The sequence below is a fragment of the Rhineura floridana genome, chromosome 21, assembly GCF_030035675.1.
Source record: "Rhineura floridana isolate rRhiFlo1 chromosome 21, rRhiFlo1.hap2, whole genome shotgun sequence".
NCBI classification, from domain to species: Eukaryota; Metazoa; Chordata; class Lepidosauria; order Squamata; family Rhineuridae; genus Rhineura; species Rhineura floridana.
In genome coordinates this window covers 11,797,579-11,816,465 of record NC_084500.1, presented here as the reverse complement: position 1 = coordinate 11,816,465, position 18,887 = coordinate 11,797,579, and the positions used below count along the sequence as shown (strand labels likewise).

Sequence of the window (18,887 nt, the reverse complement as noted above, 5' to 3'; positions counted from 1 at the left end):
ATTTTTAAACTCCATTACAAAAGGGATAATTGAGATGGAGTTTCATCAAGGAATTCACGCCAGGTTATATCCATACCATTCATTTCACCGGGCACGTAAAAAAAAAAAAAAAGACTGTCTGCAGGGAGAAAATAAATGCATCATGAAAGAAGCCACAGATTCTCAATGCCACGTACATCGCCCAGTCTGGGAGTACGAACACCATCCGTCTTTATTTTGGGGGTGTTCCAGCTTAGTTTTATCATCATAATGGATTGGAAGCAATGAAGTGAGCGGTATTAATTCAGGAAAAGAATTTGAGGGAAGCAGCTTCCTCTGGGCATATTCAGGGAAATTCTAGGTAGAACTGGATTGAAAGCTGCCTGTCCATTAAAAACTAGCTTGTCAAGGAAATCTCTCCAGGGATTTATTTAATTTACCTGCTTATATAGGGGAGTTATAGTAACATGCAACTTTCCTCCTGCATTCTGAAATGGTAAGGTCCTAGGAGGGCTGTATCATGTGCTTTTTCTGAATATGTGGCATGGCTCTGAGATGGTAGAACCGGAGATGAAGACGGGTGAGGATTAATGAGGGTACAGGGATGGGGAGGAATTAGGTTCAGTTCTCATGTAAAGGCAATCCTACTCAATTTGCAATTTCCAAACCAATGCATGAACCTAAACACAGCCATCCTTCAGAATTTGCCCTTCTCTGAATTTTGCAACGCAATTCTTCAGTCAAATAATAAATGCAAAAATGCATATACTAAGGTATTCGTGACAATAGCATTCAAAAATGCATTATATTAGGGGAAATTGCTTTGCAAGAATGTATATATTAGGCAAAATTGCATAAAATATGTATTTAGGATAAATTCACACTAAAATGCTTATGAATTTTCCCAAGGACTTAAAGAAAAAAACCACAAATTGATGGGCAAATGTGGCGAATGGAAGACTAGGCCTAAGACATGACCCTGATAAAAAAAAATCCTATCCTCCTATGAGCAATAGCTGAATATAAGGTTTATTTAAAACTTCTTTTTATCCTGCCTTTCCATCAAAGGAAGGGGGGAATCACCACAAAACTAAGGATAGAACCAAATTAAGATATCATTCAGAAACACGCAAGCAGTCAAAAAACATCAGCCACCCACAATTAAATAGGTTCTCTCGATTAAAGAGACACTGAATAGAGTCATATTATTAAAGCAGAAGGCAGGCCAACAGCCAGCCTGAAAAGTCCAGAGGAGGAGAACAAGTTTTCCTGTAATAATGTTGTTGTTTTTAAAAATAATAATAAAAAAGAGGTGACAGAAAAAAATTAGGGGAGCAGGCTCCCTAGCCCCTTCTGGCTGCAGGCCTGAGTCTGGGTTTGGGTGTGTTTAATAAGGTCAAGCTAAAGTATACCCATTGGGCTACTTCTGAAACCTGTGAACAAACTCAAAACATTTTCCAGAGGATAAAATCTCGCTTTCTTAGGGCTGATTCCCATTTCATATTTGTAGCATAAATGATTAAACATATGCTAGAAAATGTAACGTGCACAGAGAAGAAAAGCTTGGACTGAAAGACTGCTACGTATAACACACCAAGGAGGTTGAGAACAGTCGTGCAGTGGCAAATTCAGAAGGGCAGGGTCCCTTCATGACAATCACAACCACACACATACTTTTTTTTTGCTGCTGCTACTGCTGGCTTTGGGTGTAATACTTGTTAATGCCTTCTCTCACAACAAAAGAAGTCCCTAGGAACAATTAGCAGGATTGTGTTAGCTATTAAGAAGAGTCTTCTCAGTGGCTGATTCACCTCCTTTCACTCTGATTGGCTCCAATCAGCAGGAAAGGGCAAGGAAACGTGTTAGAAGACTCTTCTCAATAGCTAACACATGCCCCTTTCCTGCTGATTGGCTCGTAGGGTGCTGGACACAGAGAGATTCTACTGGGACCCTACTCCCAAAAAGGTAAGGGGTCAAAGACACCCCCCCCAAGACCCTGGATGACTACACCCGTGATTTAGAAGAACCTAGGAAGCTGCCTTATACCAAGTCAGACCCTTGGTCCATCTAGCTCAGTATTGTCTACACTGACTGGCAGCAGCTCTCCAGAGGTTTAAGCAGGGTTCCCTCCCAGCCCTAGTTGGAGAGGCCAGGGATTGAACCTGGGACCTTCTGCATGCAAAGCAGAGGCTCTGCTACTGAGGCCCGACGCTTCCCTGTAGCTTCCCAATAAATGAAGCAAATAAATACGTTCATATTGACCAAAGGCTTTCTGCTCACATGCACATGCCTTTCAAAAACGGGCCTTTGTGCATCCTGTAATGCACAACACGATGCTAAATATGACACCCAAAGGCAAAAATGAGTCCGCTTACGCATCTGAAGCTAACCCTGCCATGTCATGAGCCATGGATGGGTACCAGAGAAGGCTGGTCCATTAGGGCAAATGGGGCACTGTCCTACCAACCTCAATCTGCCCTCAGCCATCCCTCACCTGCCACCCTTCTCAACGTATAGTCCAAGGGATGGCTTCCTCCTCCTCCTTACAGCGTTGCCCTTGTGGAATTCATCAGGGGAGAGGATAGGGATGGAACTGTCATTGGCTTCCCTGCCTTCCGCCTTGCCAGTCCCCATGGCCACCAGCGAGTACTGGATGGGCCAGAACATCCCTGGAAAGAAACTTTTCTGGAGGAAACTATCTGGGTAGACCCAACGCACCCTGTGGCTCTTCTGTTGACCAGCCCTTGGTTCAGGTGAGTTTTTTGACACAAATAGAGTCGTGTTGCATCCAACTTTGGCGCCTCCATTATCTACACCAGCATGACCAATTGCTCAGAAAAATAATCATGGCATTTAATAAAATAAAAATACCCCCCCTGCCATTTTCCACGCAGCTCCTGGCTGTACTTCTCCTTAATAACAACACTCACCGAACATTTGTCAGGTGGAAACTGCAGCTGAGTGTGAGAGCAGGCAGGCAGGCAGGCAGGCAGGCAGCAGCTCTGAACTGAAGACCGGCGGGGACTCTGGAGACGCAGCGGCCAATCAATCTCAAGAACTTACTAAGTGAGAGATGGGATATAATGTAAGCCATTATTCCTTCCTTATGCATGAAAATGAATTATTCAGTAAAGATTTAGACTCCTTTTTATTACCGCGTTGAATTTATGCTGCACACAAACCATAAAGGCAGATTGGAAATGGCTTCTGCGCCTCCTCAATCGAGCCTGGAGCAGCCCTTACTCCTCCATTCTGCCTGGCCTTGTGGATTGTCAGGCTTCTCTACTGGGCCATCTCTGCCCATGCCATGAGCCAGCCTGCCCTGACTGGGGTACCTACTTGTCCAGTTTCCAATGGACTGCTGCCATTCTAACAACTCGTGCCTTACCCCTGGACCACTGAGCTCTCAGGAACAACTTTATATACCAGATCAGACCATTGGTCTGTCTAGCTCAGCATTGTCTACACTGACTGGCAGCAGCTCTTCAGGGTGTCAGAGAGATCCCCAGTCCTACCTGGAGATGTTGGGGATTGAAACTGGGACCTTCTGCATGCAAAGCAGATGCTCTGCAGACCTTCCCCTGAGTCAGTGGTGGCTGGTGTCCATTGGGGACTGGTATGGTGGAAGGCAGGGAGCCCCACAGTAGGTGGCACCAGAGCCAATGACAGGCAGAGCCAGCTAATCCTATGTTTGTCCCCATCCTCCTCCCTGCTAAATTCTACAAGGGCAGCACTGAGGCTGAGGAGGAGGGAGCAGACAGGAAATCCCATCCCTTGGACTGGTTTTAAGCAAGGAGATATAGACGGGTCGGGGTTGGCTTAGGGCAGGCTGTCAGTGGGGCAGTGTGCCATGTGCCTTAACGGATCAGCCTCCACTGGCTACAGACCTCTTATCTGACACATCTTCTCTGACACATTTCTAATATAGCATGGAGAAAACAGATTTCCCCCCCTCTCCCTCTCTTTAAATTCAGGGTCATTAAATGAAGTGGAATGAATGGTTGAGGATTTGGGGCAGACCAGAGGAAGTCCTCCTTCACATAGTGCATAGTTAGACTATGGAATTGGCTATATCAAGATGTGATGGTGGCATCAGCAGCAATTAACTTGGGCAGTTTTTCCTGTTGTCTCCAGTGCTAGACCCACTGAAAATAAACAATACTCGGGTCTATTAATTTTAATGGATCGACTGAGTATAACTAACCCTTAAAAGGAATTAGACAAATCCCTAGAGGATAAGGTTGTCAGTGGCTGCTAGTTATGATGGCAATGAACTACCTCCAGTATCAGGCAGTATACCTCTGAATTCCATTTGCTGAGATCAAGAGTGGAACCCACTCCATGAACCCACAGTCTGGGGGAGAAAGGGAGACAAGTGCCAGGTGACAGGTAGTGGCACAAGCCCAGAGGCATTTTGGGGAAACGGAAAGAAAGTGTGGCTGGAGCATCAGAGCAATATTTTGCAGTGCACACCGCCCAGCCACCCAAAGGGTTTTTAAAACAAACAAACCCCAAACAGGGCAGCAGTGGCAGGGAAGGGAAGTAGCTAAGTCATCCAAAGGCAAAATAAGCACCAAGGCAAGAACATAGTGGCAGTAAAGGGACAGAGCAGAGTGGCAAGAGGAAATGGGCTAACCAGAGCAGCCAAGGAGACCATGAACAGGATGGTGATGTTGCAAAGGGCACATAAAAAAAAACCTCAGTAAAACAAACAGAATGCATAACACAAACATATGACCATGTAAAATTAAATCATTTCAAAACTGCCGAACCCATCTGGGGCTTTACAGGTAATGATGGGGAAATTCAATTCAGTTGGCATTTAAAGGTGAACCTGCCTAATTCACACCTTTTGAAACAATAGGAGAATAAAAACACAGTGATCCTTTGAAATTCACACCTCAAGTTTTGCAATGCAGTTCTGCGGCCAAGTGGTGTGTACAAAAATGCATATACTAGTGTAAAGTGTATATAAAAATGCATGTATTAGTGAAAATAGCAAACAAAAATGCATTACATTCATGGGAAAAATGTACATTAGTCAAAACTGCATATAAAATGTTTATTTGGAGAAATTCATACTAAAATGTTCTCTGCAGAGATGCAGAGAACTGAATTTAAAATTGGAAAAATAAGAAACCAAAAAAAATGAAATTGCCAGATCTGTCCATTCCCTATTTACAGGCAAGCACCTTCACTAGAAAAGACAATCATGCTGGGAAAAACAGAAGGGAGTAGAAAAAGAGGAAGACCAAACAAGAGATGGATTGATTCCATAAAGGAAGCCACAGACGTAACTGTTTTTCCAACTGTTAGAGCCATACGACAACGGAACCAATGACGTAGAGAGGTAGTGGGCTCTCCGACACTGGAGGCATTCAAGAGGCAGCTGGACAGCTATCTGTCGGGAATGCTTTGATTTGGATTCCTGCATTGAGCAGGGGGTTGGACCTGATGGCGTTATAGGCCCCTTCCAACTCTACTATTCTATGATTCTATGACCTGAACTTACAAGATCTGAACAGGGTGGTTCATGACATGCTACTGGAGGTCGCTGATTGTAGGGTCGCCATAAGTCGTAATCAACTTGAAGGCATATAACAACAACCACCAGCAACTTGAATTTGGCTGGGAAGCAAATAGGCACCCAATGTAACAGAATCTATATAATGTCTGTACTGGTCAACCTTCTAGCAGATGCATTTTGAAGTTATTGAAGCTTCTGGGTCACTGTCAAAGGCAGCCCCACATACAACGCATTACAGTAACCCAAACACAAGGTTACCATTTAATTACTTTGCCACCATAGGGGCATGTTATGGTTGTTGTTGAATTAATGTTTTGCGAACATTATACGGCTATGGGGCGGTATACAAATGCAATCAATCAATCAATCAATCAACATGGAGTGAGCACAAAACTAAATTGTACGTTATAACCTTTCCACGGTTTAACTTTTAAAAGCACGGTATGTCGCTGCCCTTTCATCACTGTCATTTACAAACAGTTTAAAAGCATTTCTGGCTTTGCCTGAGAACAGACAAAAGTTTTGCCTTCACACCCCATTGGCACCAGGAGTGAAAAACTAAAAAGGAAAAAAAAGGAGAAAAGAATAGAGCAAACCCCAAAACTACCAGATGCACAGAGGAAAAACAGTGTTAAACTCCATTAATACTTAAATCTGGCATGATGGAAGTGAGGCAGCTCCTCAAGAACCGTTCCCAGGCTAAAAAGGGAACAGCTTGTCTGAGGATGTTAAGAAGCATCTAATCCCTTCCGCAGGTGGATGGAGGCCAAAGGGCCTGGATTATACTAGGAGACAGACATCGGGGAAGGATTGCCACTAGCTTCCCACTCCTAGATCCCTCTGCAGTTGCTAGTTCGGCAGTTTAGAAGGGAACAGTGTGGGAAGGAGAAAGACTCTGGGCCCGTCCAGGTGTCCTTTTTATTGTCCATTCATGGTTATTTGTGCTCATGATAGTGTCAGGGTGGTTATACATGATCCCACTTGCAATATACTGTTTGCACCTGCAAAAATTTCAGGGTGGACATACTGCTTCGTTTGCCATCGGTGCATGTCCCATAACTTCCTGACGAAATCCTGTAGCTTTATGTGCCATAAATGTTCCTGGGGTGTGTGTGTGTTGGTGTCCTGCTTTTGTTACACTATAGTGCACAGTGCCTCTCCAGAAAGCAATAATGTAGTAACATTAGCTGAATGCTGTGTGGATGGTGCAGTATAAATTCACCACTAATGCACTATTACTGCATTGTAGAATACAGCTGCAAAAAAAATCCCCGCCAGTCTGGTGGTCTCTCTCTGTTCTTGTTAAGGTACGTGTTCAATAACTAAATACAGGATGTGGAACTTTAAAAACATCAATTTTGCAAAGGAATTTGAATTTCAAGGTTTTGTTACAAGGTTGCATGTATGTGTCCCAATTCTTTGAGCAATGAGAGGTTTCAGGGGTTCCAGCCAGGGGTGTAGTCATCCAGGGTCTCAGACCCTTTACTTTTTTTGGAGCCAGGTCCCAGCAGGATACCTGTGTCTCCAGCATCCTAGGAGCCAATCAACATGAAAGGAGGAATGTGTGGAAAGAGTCTTCTGACATCCATCCTTGTCCTTTCTTGCTGATTGAAACCAATCAGCACAAAATGAGGTGAGTCAGCCACTGAGAAGACTCTTCTCAGTAGCTAACACACTCTCCTTTCATGCTGATTGGCTCCTACAGACATCTGTTGTTGTGGGAGAAGGCGTTAAGAAGGACAGAGAAGCAAAAGGCAACATTCAAACCTGGCCAGACTACTCTAGAATCTTAGAAGGTTATATAATCTTAAAGGGGGCATGGCTATGACTATCATGAAGGGACCCTGCACTTCTGAATTTGCCACTACACGACTGGTGCCAGCACATACCCTGGGGGTTGGTTTCTTTTTGAATTGGAGACTGAGGTCGCTTCCAAGTGACCTGTTTCTTGAGCATTCATCCCAGTTTGTTTGAGGGGAGATTAGACAAGCCCATATATTTATTGAGCATTCATCCTGATTTGTTTGCAGGGAAGTTAAAGAATGCTGCAACAAGCAAATATTATCCCATACTTTCCAATGCATTTTCCTATCACTTACCTTATAGCAAAAAGTCCGATCTTTTCAGGAAGGCGAGTTTGTTCCACAAGATCTCAAAATCAGCTTTAATTGTGTAACCTTTGCTGAGAGGCCTTTACAGCGGTTTCATTTTTATTTTTGATGAGCCAGTCACTTTAATGATTACCTGTATTTTTATTTTTATTTTTAAATGGTGTTTTGGGTTTCAGCATTATACACTGCCCTGATATTTTATGATATGGCAGCACAGAAACACCTTTATAAAATAAATAACCCTGAATTTGCTGGTATTTGGTTAAATCTCACCTGAAAATGGCAGCAGTCTGGAAGCACAGTGACTAGTATTTTGTGATATCTTTTACACATATATACTGTTTGAACACATCCTCTACATAATGCAAACAAGGCAAGTCCCAAACGCTCTGCTCCCCATCAGATTGTTAGGGGATCCATCAGCATCACATTCTTTACAAAGAGCAACTCAGTCCTCTTCATCCTTTTTCTGAGTCTCCCCCAAAATACAGGCTGCTTGCTTTCTCTCTTATATAGGTGCCTGACTCACCTCTCCCTCCCCCAGCTAATGGGGTAGCTGCAGTAATGCAGTCTCAGATTCAGACGTGCAGAGTCCCTTCCTGATAGTCACATCATGTCCCCTCACAGCCACAACCCCAGGATTCAGCATCTCTTGTGCAATTACAGAACTAGAATAAAACTGCTGTGTGTATAGACTTCCCTTCCCCACCATCTCTCTCTTGGGGACCTAACTGTTGCCAGAAACATTTTGTGTTTAAGAATTCTGAAATAAAGCCAAGTGTGGGACTAGGCTTTGGAAGACCAAAGACCATGAAGATCTATTACCCTGGGAGGCAATCAGCATGAAAGGGGAGGCATGTGTTAGCTAATGAGAAGAGTTTTCTCAGTGACCCACACACTTTTCATTCTGATTGATTCCAATCAGCATTAAAGGACAAGGAAGCACGTTGTTTGCCAAGTGAGAAGACTCTTATCAGTGGCTAACACACTCCCATTTCATGCTGATTAGCTTGTACATAGGGATCCTGCTCCCAAAAATGTAAGGGGTCTATGACCTCCCGCAACCCCGGACGACTATACCCTTGGGTAGCCATGGTGGAGAATAGGGATGAGCTATTTCTGTCCATCACTGTGTTCGGTCACTTTAGCTCCCATGGGACACATCAGCTGAACATTACAGGCTATGGTCAGTCTTTTGTCAACGCTTAAGAGGCACTACAATAGGGTAACTCACGCTCAAGCTCTATTGACAGAAAAGAAACACAAGAGTTGGAAAAGAACCAAGGGGTCATAAAGAACCAAGGGGTCATTCAGACCAGCCCCCCAGGTTACTACTACTACTATTGCAACTCATTGTTATTATTTACTCACCCTTTACCCTAAGGTCCCAGAGTGGGTTACAACAGTTGAAAATACATCATTAAAAATAACTTAAAATCACAACGTCACAAAATATAAGGTGGATCCTAAAAATATACCTCTCAGGTGTCAAAGGCATGTCAAAGGCATGTCAGGTGTAAAAAGGCATGTCTTCAGCATACATACAATTTCCCAGGTGTCTAAAACATCACTGCAGGAGGATTGTAGCCCAGCAGGTAAGGCATCTGCTTTTTCCCAAAAGCGCCAAGGTTGAATCGCCAGTATCTCCAGAGGTGAGGTTTATTTTTTTTTACCTTATTTTTTAAATGTATATCCCATCTTTCCTCCCAAAGGAGCCCAGAGTAGATTTGAGCCAGGCACTGTCCAATCTAGAGCTCAGTCTCTTGAGCCACCGTGCTACAGCAACCTCAAGTCGGGTAACTGCTCCGTTTAGCCCGCTGCTGTCTACTGTGGCTGGTAGGCACTGAAGGAGGAGCATTTCCAAGTCCCACTATTAGATTCTCACATGATTGGTCCATGGATCCCAGTATTCTCTACTCTGACTGGCAGTGGCTCTTTCCATGGTCTCAAACAGAAAGAGCTCTTAATCCCTGTCACCTTCTGCCTGACCTGGGTTTGAGCCTGGGACCTTCTGCATGGGAAGCAGGTGCCCTGCCATTGAGCTATTGGTCCCTTTGTTGTTGTTATGTGCCTTCAAGTCGATTACGACTTATGGCAACCCTGTTCAGATCTTGTAAGTTCAGGTCTGTGGCTTCCTTTATGGAATCAACCCATCTCTTGTTTGGTCTTCCTCTTTTTCCACTCCCGTTTTTCCCAGCATTATTGTCTTCTCTAGTGAATCATGTCTTCTCATCATGTGTCCAAAGTATGATAACCTCAGATTCAGCATTTTAGCTTCTAGTGACAGTTTTGGTTTAATTTGTTCTGACACCCAATTATTTGTCTTTTTTGCAGTCCATGGTATGCGCAAAGCTCTCCTCCAACACCACATTTCAAATGAGTTGATTTTTCTCTTATCCGCTTTTTTCAGTGTCCAACTTTCACATCCATACATAGAGATCAGGAATACCATGGTCTGAATGATCCTGACTTTAGTGTTCAGTGATGCATCTTTGCATTTGAGGACCTTTTCTGGTTCTCTCACAGCTGCCCTCCCTAGTCCTAGCCGCCTTCTGATTTCTTGACTATTGTCTCCATTTTTGTTAATGACTGTGCCAAGGTATTGATAATCCTTGACAGGTTCAATGTCCTCGTGGTCAACTTTAAAGCTACATAAATATTCTGTTGTCATTACTTTAGTCTTTTTGATGTTCAGATGTAGTCCTGCTTTTGTGCTTTCCTCTTTAACTTTCATCAGCATTTGTTTCAAATCATTACTGGTTTCTGCTAATAGTATGGTATTGTCTGCATATCTGAAGTTATTAATATTTCGCCCTCCAATTTTCACACCTCCTTCATCTTGATCCAATCCCGCTTTCCGTATGATATGTTCTGCATATAGTCTAAACAAATAGGGAGTTAAAATACACCCCTGTCTCACACCCTTTCCAACTGGGAACCATTCAGTTTTTCAATATTCTGTAGCCTCTTTTCCAGAGTATAGGTTGCGCATCAGGACAATCAGATGCTGTGGCACCCCCATTTCTTTTAAAGCATTCCATAGATTTTCATGATCTGCACAGGCAAAGGCTTTGTTGTAATCTATAAAGCACAGGGTGATTTTCTTCTGAAATTCCTTGCTCCATTCCATTATCTAACGTATGTTTGCAACGTGATCTCTGGTACCTCTTCCCTTTCTAAATCCAGCTTGGACATCTGGCATTTCTCGCTCCATATATGGCAAGAGCCTTTGTTGTAGAATCTTGAGCATTATTTTACTTGCATGGGATATTAAGGCAATAGTTCGATAATTACTGCACTCCTTTCTTTGGAATTGGGATGTGTATTGAACGTTTCCAGTCTGTGGGCCATCGTTGAGTTTTCCATATTTCTTGACAAATTTTTGTCAAGATTTGGACAGATTCAGTCTCAGTAGCTTGTAGCAACTCTATTGGTATGCCATCTGTTCCTGGTGATTTGTTTCTTCCAAGTATTTTAAGAGCAGCTTTCACCTCGCATTCTACAATTTCTGGTTCTTCACCATATGGTTCCTCCATGAATGAATCTGTCATCCTGGTATCTCTTTTATAGAGTTCTTCAGTGTATTGCTTCCATCTTCCTTTTATTTCATCTTGGTCGGTCAGTGTGTTCTCCTGTTGATTATTCAGCATCCCTACTCTTGCTTTAAATGTCCCTTTAATTTCTCTAATCTTTTGGAAAGGGCTCTTGTTCTACCCTTTTTGTTGTCCTCTTCTATTTCTATACCATAACTATTGTAATAGTTCTCTTTGTCCCTACGTACTAGTCACTGTATTGTTGCATTTAGGGTTCTGACCATGTTTCTATCTCCTTTTGTTTTTGCTTTCCTTCTCTCTTTAACCATTTTAAGAGTTTCTTCAATCAACCATTGAGGGCTTTCTCTCTTTTTAACTAGAGGTATGTCTTTTTGTATTCTTCCCTGATCATTTCTTTGACTTCACTCCATAGTTCTTCTGCTTATCTGTCAACTAAGTTTAAAGCCTCAAACCTGTTCCTTATTTGATCTTTATATTCTTCTGTGATTTTATAGGATACCTGTGTTTCAGTTCACATATTGTTTCAGAAAGTGTGAATTAGGTAGATTTGCCTTTAGTTGAGAAAGGAATTCAATTTCTCCCTTGTCCCTGCTTGCTGGCACTAGATAATTTAGACACTAGCTCCAGCTTTCATCTGTCTCCTCAATACCACTATTTCATGGTGGCCCCGAAGCAGGTCATGTCGCCCAACTGCATGGCAGGTCCAAGCTCCGCCAGGTGAACAGTTGTGAAAAAGGGCATAGGAACCCTGGGAGAAAGAGATCACAATGCAACTGGAGAGAAATATTGATCTGCATGTGTTTGCTATTCCTTAAAGATAAACATAACGGGTATTTGCAAGAGATTTGTATGTAGTATTAGCCGTAGAGAAGACCCCTAAAACCAAAGGACAAAACTAACTTAGGTCCATAAGTTTCCATGGATTTAATTCATGAGCACAACATATTTTAATCAGCAAAAAGGTTGCTTGTTCTCTCTCTCTCTATGAGAGGAAGATTTTGCAAAACTGGAAAAATGTAGGGATATTTGGCTGAGTTAAACTGAGCAGTCACCAGTACACTGAGCGCTTTGAAACAGTTAATTACTTCTTTTCAGCAGGGAAGCAAAAGTGTCCATCCGGAGTGACAAGGGCTTGCCATTTTGAGGTTGTGGAATCTGCAAGTCAAAGGTGGTGCTGAAATAGCTGCTCCCAGAAGAGTGATAAAGTAAATATATACACATATTTCTCATTTTAAGGGTGGAGGGAAGAAAACATGTTACAATGCAATAGGAAGCAGGTGGCCCAAGATTTTGTAGAAGGCCAGACTGCCAATCATTTTTATACTTTGGTCGTTTAAATTGCAATAATGTGCTGAAATGCAAAAATTGACTGGGCTGATGTGGCTTTGCTTTCTGCTATTAAAATACAAGTACCGGGAAGATGAACATTGTGTATTTTCTGATGCATCGCTGGGAGATGGAAAAGTGCTGGAGAAGGAATTTAAATGGAATGAAGAGAGATGCTGGGCATCGAGGGGGGGTGGGAATTGAGAGATAAGCTTCTGAAAATTTCAAGGACCAGATAACAAAATGTTACCTGCTTAGTAAAGTGAGTAACTGATGGCCACTCTGTTCATCAGGTGCACATTGCAGGTATTATCTTCTGCCTATTGGCCAATGAGAACCTCAGGCAGGGCCGGCCCTATCATTAGGTAGAGTGAGGTGCTGGTCCCACCATTAGGCAAAACAAAGTGGCCACCTCAGGCAGTTGATTTTGGGCATCATAAAAAAGGCAGCAAATTGTTATTTAATTAATTCATTATTGTTGCATATTTCCTGCCAGAGAGGGAAAGAGGCATCTCTGTGTGTTTTTCTACTTCAGGTGCTAAAATAACTACTATTAGGATGTTAGAGAATTCCGATGGAAACAGAAACAGGAGCGGAAATTGCTGACATTTGCTTATTGGACCCATGCCTGGAATAACGATCAATCCAGCAAATACGATTGGTATTTGCTATTGCTGCTGATGTCTCCAATACACAAACAATATGTAATAGATGACCTCCCCCCATATGCATTGTGTTTCTTTTATATTGAAATGAATGGTGTGAAATAATAAAATACAATTAACATAGCTTTTGTTGAAAGCTGAACTGCAGTGGAACAGAAACAGTACTGCGTGTGACGAACATGAGTTGAAATGAAAAACAATGCCTTCTTACATCTCTAGGTACTATGTACCTTGACTTTGGGATTTTTGTGATTCCAGTGTTACAGTTGTGGCAAGTATAAGCCAGAGCCTCATTCTGGAGTGATCTGGCAGGAGAACTTGAAACTCAAACACTTTACATTTTACATTTAGAAAAACAGGTAACTTCACTTCAATATATGATGACTTGAGAGTTCTGTGTGCCTTTCAATACACTACAGGAACATAGGAAGCTGCCTTATATCTCATCAAGCCATTTATCCATCTAGCTTAGTACTGTCTACCACTGACTGGCAGTGGCTCTCCAGGGCTTCGGAGTTCTCTCTCCCAGCCCTACCTGGAGATTGAACCTAGGACCTTCTTCATACAAGGCAGATGCTCCACTACTGAGCTACAGCCCTATCCCCACTTCCCAATGGTGTCCCTGCATGTAAACAGGATCTTCAGGTTGTAATCTGGCCACTTTTAAAATGTCCATAATGTTGGAAGTGGGGCAAGAGCAACTGCTGTTTTGGTTCTTTTGTTTGTATTCCAGAAGAAAGATAGAGTTAGGGCCCTCCAGCTAGCTAGGCTTGCCTACCTTTACCTGTGCTGTTCTCTACCTTCGTTCTCTAACTTCCTTCCATTGTAGACTGATATGCTCAGGGAAGCTTATCTGCCCCTCCTTCCTTTGTCTTCTTCTTCCACTGTCCAAGGAAAGAGGAGACACCTTTGTCTTTGCTCTCTCCTGAGCCATGAGGGCAAGACCCATGTCTGGGTGTTGCGCCTCCAACTTAGTTAGTTAGTTAGAACTAGGTATGCCTTTCCTATCTACTAAGTATTTCTATAAATAAAGTAGCTTTTCTTATTTTGCTAAGTCTTAAGTCTCAGTGATCTCAATGCAGGGGGAAAGCCTGCTACTTAGATAAATATACACACTGGCACACACGTATCTCAGACTGCTGACAATCTCTGCATATACAAATATCCATAACACGTAACCCTATGGTTCTATAGCAAGATTCTCATTTTTAGAAAATTGGGGGGTTTGGATCCCCATCGCCTGCTATTTATTTCCTCATCCTATGGCTACCCTCTTCTCTTCACGCAGTCCTGCAGGATGCTTCCAGGCAAACCAACACAACAGTGGGTAGAAAACCTTGGCCAAGTTCTCGTCCTGTAGTGCCCAGTGTGTTTCCATAAAGAGGTATTTTTCTCTCTGAATCAGGCAGCCATTATGCAGCTTGACAAGCACATAACTCTTTCTTGGATGAGTAGATGCCTTAATCTACGATTTTTACAGCCCTATTTATATATAAATATGCTTCCCTTCTAAAAAGATATACGTGTAACAAAAACACCAAATCTATTTCTTCATAAATGTGATACCCCTGATTAGGGGGTGAAAACATGATGTATGTAGGGATGGAGTTTTTCCCACCCCTGCTTTGTCTGAAAAACCATTGCATGATTCATTAATCCTCTCCTCTGTTCCCACCCAAAGCATGTCCCTGCTCTCTCCTCCCCCAGCCACCCCAACACTGCAACATATAAATAATAATTTCTCTATCATCCACTCCGGGTGTCAAAACTTCTCCAAAGTCATTCCAAGAACAGGCCTATCAAGAGAAGAGAGTTAGTTAAACACAAACATTTAAATCTGCAGCCTAAAATAACAACTTCCAAATTTTTGTCAAACTGGCAAGACAACAACAGTTTGGGGGATTAACAGATTCCATCATCTGTAACTTTATAGTCCTATTTGTGTATGCATAGATACATACATATATATACATATATACACACACACACACATATATTCAGGGTTGTAGTCAACTAAGTCCTACACGGAGTAGACACATTGAAATCAATGAACCAAAGCTAGTCACACCTATTAACTTCAATGGGTTTACTCTGAGTACGGCTAGCACAGAATACCACCCACAGTCTTACAAAATATCATCCTGAGTACTGCATCCAGTTCTGGACACTACACTTTAAGAAGGATGCAGACAAACTGGAATGGGTTCAAAGGAGGGCAACAAAGATAATCAGGGGACTGGAAACAAATAACTGGGCATGTTTAGCCTTGAGAAGACTGAGAGGAGGTATTATAGCACTCTCAGGTACTGGAAAGGTTGTCACACAGAGGAGGGCCAGGATCTCTTCTCGATCGTCCCAGAGTGCAGGATATGGAACAATGGGCTCAAGTCACAGGAAGCCGGATTTCAGCTGAGCATCAGGAAAAACTTCCTAACTGTTAGAGCTGTATGACAATGGAACCAATGACCTAGGGAGGTGGTGGGCTCGCCAACCCTGGAGACATTCAAGAGGCAGCTGGACAGTCTCCCTGCACTGAACAGGGGGTTGAACTCGATGGCCTTATAGGCCCCTTCCAATTTTATGATTCTGTGATTCTAAGTTTACAAACTCTTCACAATTGCATCACAAAATGACTTACAATTTTGTCCTAGTGATCCTTCCCATTCCCCATGTTTGTGTGTGCACAAACAAGAGGCATGTACACATTAGCAATTTAAAATGCAGTGAGGTGATTCTGTCCTCACTGTGTTCCAAGTTGCATCTGCACGTTGCTGAACACATCAGAGAGGGAGCAGGGATGTCTTCTCCTGACATGCATTACCTGTTTCCTTGCCCCGGCACCAGAGCTTAGAAAAGTTACTTTTTTGAACTACAACTCCCATCAGCCCCAGCCAGCATATGGCCACTGGATTGGGCTGATGGGAGTTGTAGTTCAAAAAAGTAACTTTTCCAAGCTCTGCCCGGCACCCTCCCCTGAACTCCTATTCATGAAGCTGTCATCTGCGCATGTGTAACAGCTGTCTCAAAGGTACATACCTGGCTTAACTGCAAAGTGACTGTGGCTTACGTTTTTTCCTGTGTACACAACCAAGCTCCAAGGCTATAATCCCAACCTTTGAAGAAAGCACCATTAAAGTCAGTGGGACTTATTTCCATGTAAATGGTTTTTAAGACATGATCTTGGCCCAGTCACCACTTCTCAGCCTAAATTATCTATCAGGGTTGTTGTGAGGATAACTGAGACACAGTGAGTTTTTTTTGGGAGGGAGAATCATGTGTACTGGCTAAGGTGGCTTCTTCTGCATCACCCAAAGAGACAGCCAAATAGGGGGCAGGTTTACAGAAAATTGGTGTATGCTACTTCAAGTGGCTAGATGCAAATTTAGAAATTATGACTAGAATTTGAATAGAAATACAGCTCTCACAGTTGTGGGGAAGACTATGACTGGTGTGGCTTCTCAGTCTGCTCTCTAGGTGCTAACTGCTGCAGTGCTGGCTGGAGCCCATTGGGACAGGTGGGGCGGAAGACAGGGAGCCCAGCAGTAGGTGGAGCTGGAGGCAGAGGCGGAGCCACTGACAGGCTTCCTGCTCCTCCCTGCTGAGTTCCACAAAGGCAGCACTGAAACTGAGGCCGAGGAGGAAGCCCCGGACTGGCAGTAGGGAAGGCAAGCAATGGGGGCTGGCTGAGGGCAAACTGAGGATGGTGGGGCAGTGCCTCCACTAATCAGCCTCCACTGATTAGTGTTGATGGATAACTTCAAGGCCCCTTCCTGCCCTTGTGATTCTTTGTCTTTAAACTGGACTTCTTTAAAATAGAGGATTGTCCTCTGTACGGACACATGGCCATCCTAATTCTAGCCTGGCCTAAACGTTTGTCCAATTTCACTCCAACATTTTGGGCTATGCTGTTTGTGCATTTTCTGTAACTTAACAGGTTGAATGTAGACCAGACAGCGGAACAGTTTGTTTTATGTTTAATGCATACTTGCACAGATAGTTGTGCTGTGCTAGTGGGGATATGCAGGTTGGTTCAGACTTCTGTGTTTTACATGGGGAGCATTAAAATCCCACTGTGGGTTCTCTCCAGCCACCGGTGCCCGGAGTTAGTCTGTCTCTGAACATGGAGCCTTCACATAACAACAGCTGCCATTAGCAGAGACTCGTAACATCAACGCTAGAGTGACATAAACTGTTTTCTTATGCTTTTGTATTGGAATGTTATGTTATTAATTTGGTATGTTTTAATTGATTTGATAGCTTGTTTTATGGTTACTTTAAATGTGATAATGTTTAGGTAATCAATTGGAGTTATTGTTGGGTTGTTATGTTTTGAAATGATTTGAAGCACTTGTTATGTTTTTGAATTGATTGCTATTGATGTCATTTGCATTTTTGTAAGCCACTTTGAGCATATTTGTATGGAAAAGTGGCATATAAATAATAATAATAATAATAATAATAATAATAATAATAAATAAAAAAAGAGAGACCCCCTTATACACTGAAAGCAGTATCATCCCACTTTAAACAGTCATGACTCCCCCCAAAGAATCCTGGGAACTGTAGTTTGTTTTATTTATTTATTATATTTATTAAATTTCTTAGTCGCCCATCTGGCCGGTTCTCCAGCCACTCTGGGTAACATACAAATTAGCATATCAGTGCAATAAACATTAGAATCTGAGCCAATAATGATAATAAAATCTATCTACACATCTAATAACATAGCAATCCAGTAAACATTAAAATCTACACCAATAATAATAATGAAATCTAATCCTTCCCAAAGGCCCGCTTGAAGAGCCAGGTCTTCACGGCCCGGTGGAAACTCATTATAGAGGGGGCAAGGCGGAGATAATTAGGGAGGGAGTTCCACAGGGTGGGGGCCACAACTGAAAAAGCCCCATCTCTAGTCCTCACCAATCTGGCTGTTTTCACTGATGGGATAGAGAGAAGGCTTTCTGAGGCTGATCTTGTTAGGCGGCATAACTGATGATGCTGGAGGCGCTCCTTCGGAGAGACTGGGCCAAGACCGTATAGGGATTTAAAGGTCAAAACCAACACCTTGAACTGGGCCCGGCAAGCCACTGGTAGCCAGTGTAGTTCTTTTAACACTGGATTTATGTGATCCCGCCAGCGGCTGCCTTTGATCAGGCGCACCGCCGCATTCTGTACCAGTTGCAATTTCCGGACCGTTTTCAAGGGTAGCCCCACGTAGAGCGCATTACAGTAGTCTAAGCGAGAGGAGACCAGGACATGTCCCACCGACGGGAGCAGATGATTGGGGAGGTAGGGGCGCAGCCTCCGTATCAGATGAAGTTGATACAATGCTACCCGGCTCACAGCCGAGACCTGAGCTTCCATGGACAGTTTGGAGTCAAGAATGACCCCGAGGCTGCGGACCTGGTCTTTCAGGGGCAATCGTACCCCATTAAGCACCAGGTTGAGATCCCCTAATCTTCCCTTGTCTCCCACGAACAATACCTCGGTTTTGTCAGGGTTCAGTTTCAGCTTATTCCTTCCCATCCAGCCACTCACCAACTCCAGGCACTTGGATAGGGTTTCTACAGCCGACCTTGGTGAAGATTTAAATGAGAGATAGAGCTGCGTGTCATCCGCATATTGGTGACACTGCAGCCCAAATCTCCTGATGATAGCCCCCAGTGGCTTTATATAGATGTTGAATGGCATCGGGGAGAGGATGGAACCCTGCGGCACCCCACAA

At 43.2% G+C, this 18,887-nt stretch overlaps 1 protein-coding gene across 1 annotated transcript in view; it reads right to left on the bottom strand.

The window, feature by feature from the left end:
- The window catches only part of MSI2 (musashi RNA binding protein 2), a 600,705-nt gene that overhangs the window by 564,278 nt on the left and 17,540 nt on the right, over positions 1–18,887 (bottom strand). The window contains exon 2 of the mRNA XM_061605200.1: positions 2,910–3,041. The gene's annotated coding sequence lies outside the window, so the exon portion shown is untranslated. The remainder of the gene's footprint in view (positions 1–2,909; positions 3,042–18,887) is intronic.